Genomic DNA, 7,624 nt, shown 5'->3' with positions numbered 1-7,624 from the left:
TGAACGCCAGTGGAACCGGCCTCGCTCAAGTCTGATGAGTTTCCAATTTTAGCCCCCACCGCGCCTCGCCCGATCGAGTCAGGCCGGTCTTTGCTGACTGGATCATTGCGAGGGGGGACTCGTTCCCGAATGAATCGGTAACAGAGCAGATTGCAGAACGGCAACCTGGGGCCGGTGAGAAGGACGGACGAGGAATGCGGATTATAATTACCGAATCGAGCAGGGGTTCAATGGGTTGGTTTCTTTTTTTTTTTGTGTGGTCAAAGTGGGGTTGGAGGACGCTTATTGAAGAACCCGGGGTGGAAAGGCGGGTTTAATGTGCCAGCACAGCTGGTCAGCGCTGTTTGTTGGTGCACCTGTTTCTGGCCCCGAAAAACCACATACACTGCGCTGCGGTTGCACATTAGGGGGCCCGGGAGCCGGGTGTTGGTCAAAAACCATCGCCATTCAATCAGCATTTTCGCTGACTCTCTCTCTCTGGTTTCGCTAGTCGCCAAGGGTCCGCTAGTGGCATTGAACGATACTAAGTCAAAAAGGGGCCGATGCGGATCCAGATCCAAGGCTACATTTCTCTTCAAACCTATCGAAAAGTAATAATCTTGAAATACATTCTTAAGGATTCTAAACACCCGGGCTATGAGTCACGAACGACGGTTTGGCTGCTGCTGCTACACGGACCAATCATCGTCAAGCAGACACATCCCTGCGCCGTACCAGAAGGATCCCATTGCACGCACGCACTCGACGGACCATCTGTGCATGTGGACGAGGCGGCGGTGGCGGCGGCGGCGGCCGTTACCGCTGTGTGTGATCATCGGTGGTGCCCACGTGCCAGAGAGTTTGGGAAAAAAAGAGATCAATTTTCTTGCGAGTGGCCGTACCGGGTTTCAACCCGTTTTGTGAAAAGTCACGCAGTAATTCGGACACAATTTTCGGGCGACACGGGTGGAGGGCAACGACGAAACGAACGAATAACCAGACACCCCGCAGCACGACAGCAGCACTGGTGTGGTTCAAATTTCGCTCTACATTCCCCATTCTCCTCTGTCAACGCCACGGTCCAGGTCGGGCCAGGTCCGTACTCCGTATCGCCCATCTTGCGCCTCTATTTGGGACACCCTGTAGCGGTGGAAGGCCGAGCCCCGGGCCGAGTTCACGGGTAACGCAACACACATACACCGCCAGCACGACCCAGAACCGGTGGCGGCTCGCTAGATTGTTGGACACTTGGGCGGTTTCCTTGCCAGCCGGCAGAAACCATTCCTTCCCAGAAAGCGGCCAAATAATTTATGAAATGTTAGTAAATTATAAAAACATTATCCTGCAACTACTGCCGCTGGGACCACCAGGGAGTGGGACGTGCCTTGGCGTCCTAGTGGAATAGCAAGAAGCGTGTATCTTCGACATCGACGATATGTGTGCTGGAACACATATGGCACAGCCGGTCGGCCGACCGACCGACCGACCGACCGACCGGCGGATGAAGCAATTTCTAATGGGCGTCCTCTAATTTCAAGCTCAATTGGGTTCACTTCCTTCGGTTTCGGCTTGGGTGTATTATGCAAGGCGCTTGCCGCCGCCTGGCCAAACAAACATGGTAGCAACGAACTCCGGGCATAATTGGGCGAATCCTGCGGTAGCAAGGTCCTCTGTTCGTGGTTCCTGGTGAAGTTGTGTATCAAATGTTGCCATAATTTGCAGGAACGGGTGGTATCGCTTTTCTAATAGAAGGCTAGGCCTGAATTCGAAAAGTCTTATCAGTGAATCTTCTTGTGGATAATGATGGTCTGGTCGCCATGGTCTACGAGCAAGAAAGGTGATTCAGTGTCTTCCTTGTATGTTTTTGTATAAGTAATGGACGCCACAGGTCACCTTACATGTTTAGAAACTTCTACATCTTTAGAATCGTTAGAACATAAAAGTTTAATGAAAACCAAGGACCTACTCCTCTTCCAACCTCTACTCCTGGTATATAGCCACCAATCCGTGAAACAGAATTTCTTCGATGAACCGATACCGTCGGAATGCCGGAGGAGCGAGCAGAAACAAGTAATTGAAACAAGTGTGCGTAACATGCACACAGAACACAATCTAATACTCGGCCCCAAATACTGGTGCCGTGCCCCTCAGAAAAATCAAAACACAATCCCAGGGCGCTCAATTGCGCCAATTCCGGGCGGGGGACGGCCAAAATTTCCCCAGAGACCGGGACCGGGTCGGAAAATTTGTTTGTCATCGGTTCCCGCCGCCGCCGCCGCCGGAACGGAAGCCGAATTTCATTTCTTGGAATCAATTTTCCAAACCACTCACCACCCCTTTCGCAACCCATCGACTGCCTTAGACTGCCTTTGGCACCCCCCCATCGGCACTGAAACATATGTACAATTACATGTTTACAAGCACAGCTTACCCTCGCCTCGCCGATGGGATTTGTTGTTTTTCCAAGAATCCCTTGAGAAGGCCTGGCCTATCCTAGAGTTATTGCGCTCAGCGTTTTTCCCATTCCTGCTCCCGACTTTGTTGTCACTCCTCGAATATGGCGTCCTACGCGGCAGGACATTGCAGCATTCGGTGTCGCAGCCGTAATGATGTTAATGAGCAAGATGATGATATGTGAGTAACGTTATTATGTTTTTCTAGCTTTCTCCTGACTAAAGTGCAACAAACTGGGGCGGGGGAGATAGACGGTGGTCCCGAGGAGTCGTTACGGATCGATGCCTACCGGAAGCACTGCGAAGAAATCGTCAGCAACATCGGTAGCGGTCTGCTGCTGCAGCGGACTCGTGCACGTGCACGTTCCCGGAGCAACGCATCGAACCGGAACGATCCCTTTTGTGGTGTGACGCTGCAGACGAGCCACCGCAGCGGCGGGCGTGAACCGGTCCTGGTGTGTCCTGTCCCGGTGTTGACCGTTTTCCGATTGAACTGCTCTCAGTTCAGGCAGAACGCCAGCTGCGCGGTCGCTGGTGACCGGTGACACATTCGCTTTCATCTGCAGCAGCAACACCACCAACAGTAACGATGCCTTCCTGAACGGTGCGTGACTTTAGACCCTGTGGCCGCACCAGCGGATTATCTGAAGCAGATTTTGCGTCGTTCAAACAATCACACTGTGAGATTATTGGGAGTTCCAGTATCCATGCTCCAGAGAGAAATGGCGTTTCGCTTGGTCACTGCCTTTTTGTATTTTATGGTTTGTAATTTTACTGTCTGGACGTAAAAAAATCTTAAGTTTTACAAAAAATATTTTCTACTTTAAAATTAAGTCACTTAGTTTTTCCGATTTTTTTCGGCTCAACAAACACGATTACATCAATTCACATAATGTCTATGCTCGGCACTAGTTTTTTAAAAATATTTCAAACATTTTTCAATTCCGTATCAATTTAGATTCAATTCCATTTTTCGTAACATTCTTAAAGAGTGAAGTGCTAAACAAATTTTAACAACCAAAAAAGTAGTATTCAGAAAGAACAAAGTCTAGTGCATACAACCGGTCGATTAACATTTTATTATTGACGTTTTTTTCTGAAGTTTTTGATGGGTTTTGCAATATGTGGTCGAATATTATCATGTTAAAAAAATAAGTTTATCATGTTGGCTATGCCATTTTGGCCGTTTTCTAGGCAGAGTTCTCGTCAAATACATCAATAATTGTCGATAACGTTCTTCATTTATTGTGTGATCAGTTTCCTGAGGTAAATAGTGCTCTACACCTTTTAAATCTTCATCTTCTAATGTTTTTAGTTGATTCCTTTGTCTTTGTGTATAACGTCAACATCTCCGCTTTTAAACCTTTAAAGTAAGCTTTCACATAGTTTATGGTGTCAGAGCAGATTCACTATTAGCTGAAACTAACAAATGATAACTTTCCGTAGCGGTTTTCTTCAAACGAAAGGAAGTTTTCCAATTTCCCGCAAATTTGATTCAATTCACTTCATTTAATTCAGGGACAAAACATGACATTTTTAACGTTAGATAAAATATGTTCAAATGAATAAAATGACCAGTCACTTATGGCGTTTAATGGTATTTGATAATACTTTAAAACGGCATCACATGTGGGGCTGCCAATCTTTCCCGAAAAAAATTGCTTCATCTTACAAAAAGAATCGACAGAATTATGTTCTAGACCTAATATTTGTCCTCCATAAAAATATCGCAACAACGCCACGAGTAACTCATATTCGCCAGATAATCTCGATCAAATACGAATGCTTTCCATACATTTTTTCCGATAATCTACTGATATGTACGGAAAGAGTTGCGAACGGCATCATTCTCAGCTAAGCTCAGCGCAGTTCTGTTTGGTGTAACCTGAGCGCGATATCAGAATTGCGCATTAGTGATTTACATTTTTCAAAATTAATTGCTTCCCACCGAAACCGAACCGATCATCGTATATCAGCACAGCCACCCTGAAGGCCAGGGAGCTGGCGGCTATTTCTCGGAACGTTTTTCATCTTCGCACCCATCGCGATCTCTCACGCCTCCTTGCGTGATCGTGCCGAGACGATAACACCCCCCGGCGACTGACGACGGTCTGCACTTGAGCACAGATCAATAAATTAACAATTACGCCTATGAATTTCATTTTCTCGGCGTCCCCCCCCCTTGGCTTGCTTAACGCAAATGAGCAACTCTACGAGATGGCGGTGGCCGTTCGTGGCCTCCCGGAGTTAACCACTGATATCTCTCTCTCTAAGGTGGTTTCGTATTATTTATGCAAATTAATGAGCATAATTAATGTGTACCTGACGATTTGTAGCATTAAGCTGCCGGAGGGAGGTTTCTACTGCTGCCACCGGCGTGACAGGACACAAACGGCTGTCCTTCGGTTCCGGGAGAGCTGTCTTTCATGTATGTCTCGATGAATACTGCCTTGCCGAATAGTGTCTGAACACCAGAGCAGTGCCACTGCATTCCGTGGCAAGTCCGATTGCATTAACGTATCTCCATTCTAGCCAGGGGGAACATTGTAGAAAATAAGAATCCCAAATGAAGTGCTGTAGAAACGATTAACTCATTAAATGGTGGTGTGATAAGCGTTTGTTGCCGTTGTGGCTGCGGTACCGTGTGTGGGACAACTGTTGTGCAAATTGTGTGCGCTCCCGTGAGCGTGCACACGGGTTTACACGTGTCGCCTGGCTCATTTGTAACAATTAATGCGATGATAAATTGAGCAATTATGTCGCCGTTCTCTAATGATGTTGCCGTACCGATGCTATGTGCTACGTGTAGAGAGGACATCACTCTATGCCTCACCGGCAGTGGTCAACGATGGTAAAGAATTGATAATACTCGGCGTAACACATATTTGCGCAACAGAGAACATCCGTAGTAGCGTGTAAATGGTGTGTTTAATTATTTAAAAACACATCCTTACGAGCACGGCGTAATGAATGCGTCAAATGGAGTTAAGCTTCTTCCTTTTTCACAAAACAGCAACAAACCAAACGACATTGGCCATTAACCACACGCATGGAGTGCTACTCGGGAGGAAAGGAAATCTGCAATATTCTGTCAGGACAGCACGTGGCAATAATGGATTTCAGTTCGCTCCTTGCACGATTAAGAATAATTTTCCATCGATTTTTCACTGCTACGACGCGTCACCCAAAAAGCGGCGGCTCCAACACATCAAACGCAATCCCCCAATACGCCAGTTCGCCGGTTTGCTGGTGACCTCGATTTTCCGAACCGGACGAAGCGCGCCTCGCAATCACCCTCCCGGGCATCCTGGTCTGGCCCTGGCCAAATATCAATCATCAGTCTCCCAACCACCAAGCCGGACCAGTAAAACATCGAAACGGGATGAAATTTCCGAAATATGCAAATTTCGGCTCCAATCGGATGAAATTTATTTTCCGTCGAGAAGCCATTAAAAACCATATGCGCTGCGTGGAAGCTGCCGTGCCGAAGATGCCGCCATGCCGCGTTGGTTTGCTGTTTGTTTTTTCTCTTTCGGTTTGCGACGGAAATGGAACCGGGAGAGGCACCGATTTCCGGGGCCGGTGTGGCGCCGATAAAAGCATTCGGTAGTTTTATCCTCAAAAAACCGTCACTCGCCAAGATCGTGAACGTGATCGTCGCGGTGGCCAAAGTGCGTTCGATTTCGGTCCAGGGCCGAGCTGGGTGGATGAGTGATTGTACCCGAAATGACGACCATTTCGTGGCCGCCGACGAGGATCTTGAGTGTACTATTTGTTTTTCGACGGAAATCAATTTGCTACTTTTCAGCGGATGTTACGATCGCGTAGAGGGCTGTTATAGCCCTTGAGTACTGTCCCCGTTCCACCATCATCCTTTTGTTGAAACAATCGGAAATAACCATTTCGATGGCTGCATTTTGTTTGGCCTATATTCCGGCTTGACAAGGCGTTGCAGGAGACGTTTACCTCTTTCTGCAATTGCACGTAGAAACGGATGCAACAAGCTGATAGTTATTTGATGACGACCTGAATTTGAACGGCGGGCTGCTTTCGCCAGAAATCGAAGGAAGGCAATCAGACGATAGAAAATAATTTAGGTTCGATTCCTAAATGAAAATAATAAGTAGAACAGATTCTCTGTGTAGTTTTTTTAGGTTATTGATTACAATTTCATCTAAACGGTGTGAAGAGTATTGCAAATATAAAAAAAGAATAAAAGGGAAATCAAATAGACTGTTTTCGATTTTACTATTAACTAAGTAAATTGTCGAATTGATTATTACAAATAAAGAATCAATCAGTCGAATCATCAATCAGTTCAATTCTTTGTGAATGAATCACTTGTAGACTCTTCGGTTGTCCAATTGATTGATAATTTTTTTTATGTAATCTATCTTTTGTGCTACTCTTTATTTTGTCTGTTTTTATGGTAATGACAGAATGAACAGTCTTTGTTCCCAGAAACATTCAAAGTAGTTGCAAATTGTTGATTTTATAAAATTATGATTAGAGAATTTGAAAACCTTGAGCCGGATTTGGTTATTAAATAATAAAAATTGCCTTTCTGCTATCCATTGATACGTCTTCGGAATCGATGATTACATTTTCGTAAATACGTAACGAAAGTGTCACTAAAGCTGCTGCTCTATATACACTCCTTGGAACAAAATGCAATGATCATCTTTGAAATGCTCCACGGATTCCAAGCAAAACGGTCTATAAATCTGATCCGGACCATAAATAAAACTTCAACACGTTCAAATCATCTAGCTATGTTTCTTAAAATGTATCTACTCATTCTATGCTGATCGATTAATCCACTTTTACGTAGCGTACCACCCACGAAGACACAACCCATCTTATTGTTTTAAATACCGATTCAAATCGTTCAATTCATACGTGTCCACCTATAACGCCGGGTACGTGATCGTCATTCACACGCGCATCATTAGCATCCCCCCGTTCTGAAGAACTGGATGGGCGCACGGCAGCGCTGCAGACACATTAAGATTTACTATCACGGCCAACAATTATATCGATAATGCAATTGAAGAACTGTACGCACAACCGGAGCTCCCCGTGCTAGCCCCACGATTGACAAATGGATATTGCTTCCTGTGCAACATTGTTGTGCTTTTTGCCTTGATTTATCTAGCGCGTGTTGCCGTCATGGTGGCGGCTTCCTGGGATAT

The sequence above is a fragment of the Anopheles aquasalis genome, chromosome 3, assembly GCF_943734665.1.
Source record: "Anopheles aquasalis chromosome 3, idAnoAquaMG_Q_19, whole genome shotgun sequence".
NCBI lineage: Eukaryota > Metazoa > Arthropoda > Insecta > Diptera > Culicidae > Anopheles > Anopheles aquasalis.
This window is presented reverse-complemented; position numbering follows the sequence as displayed.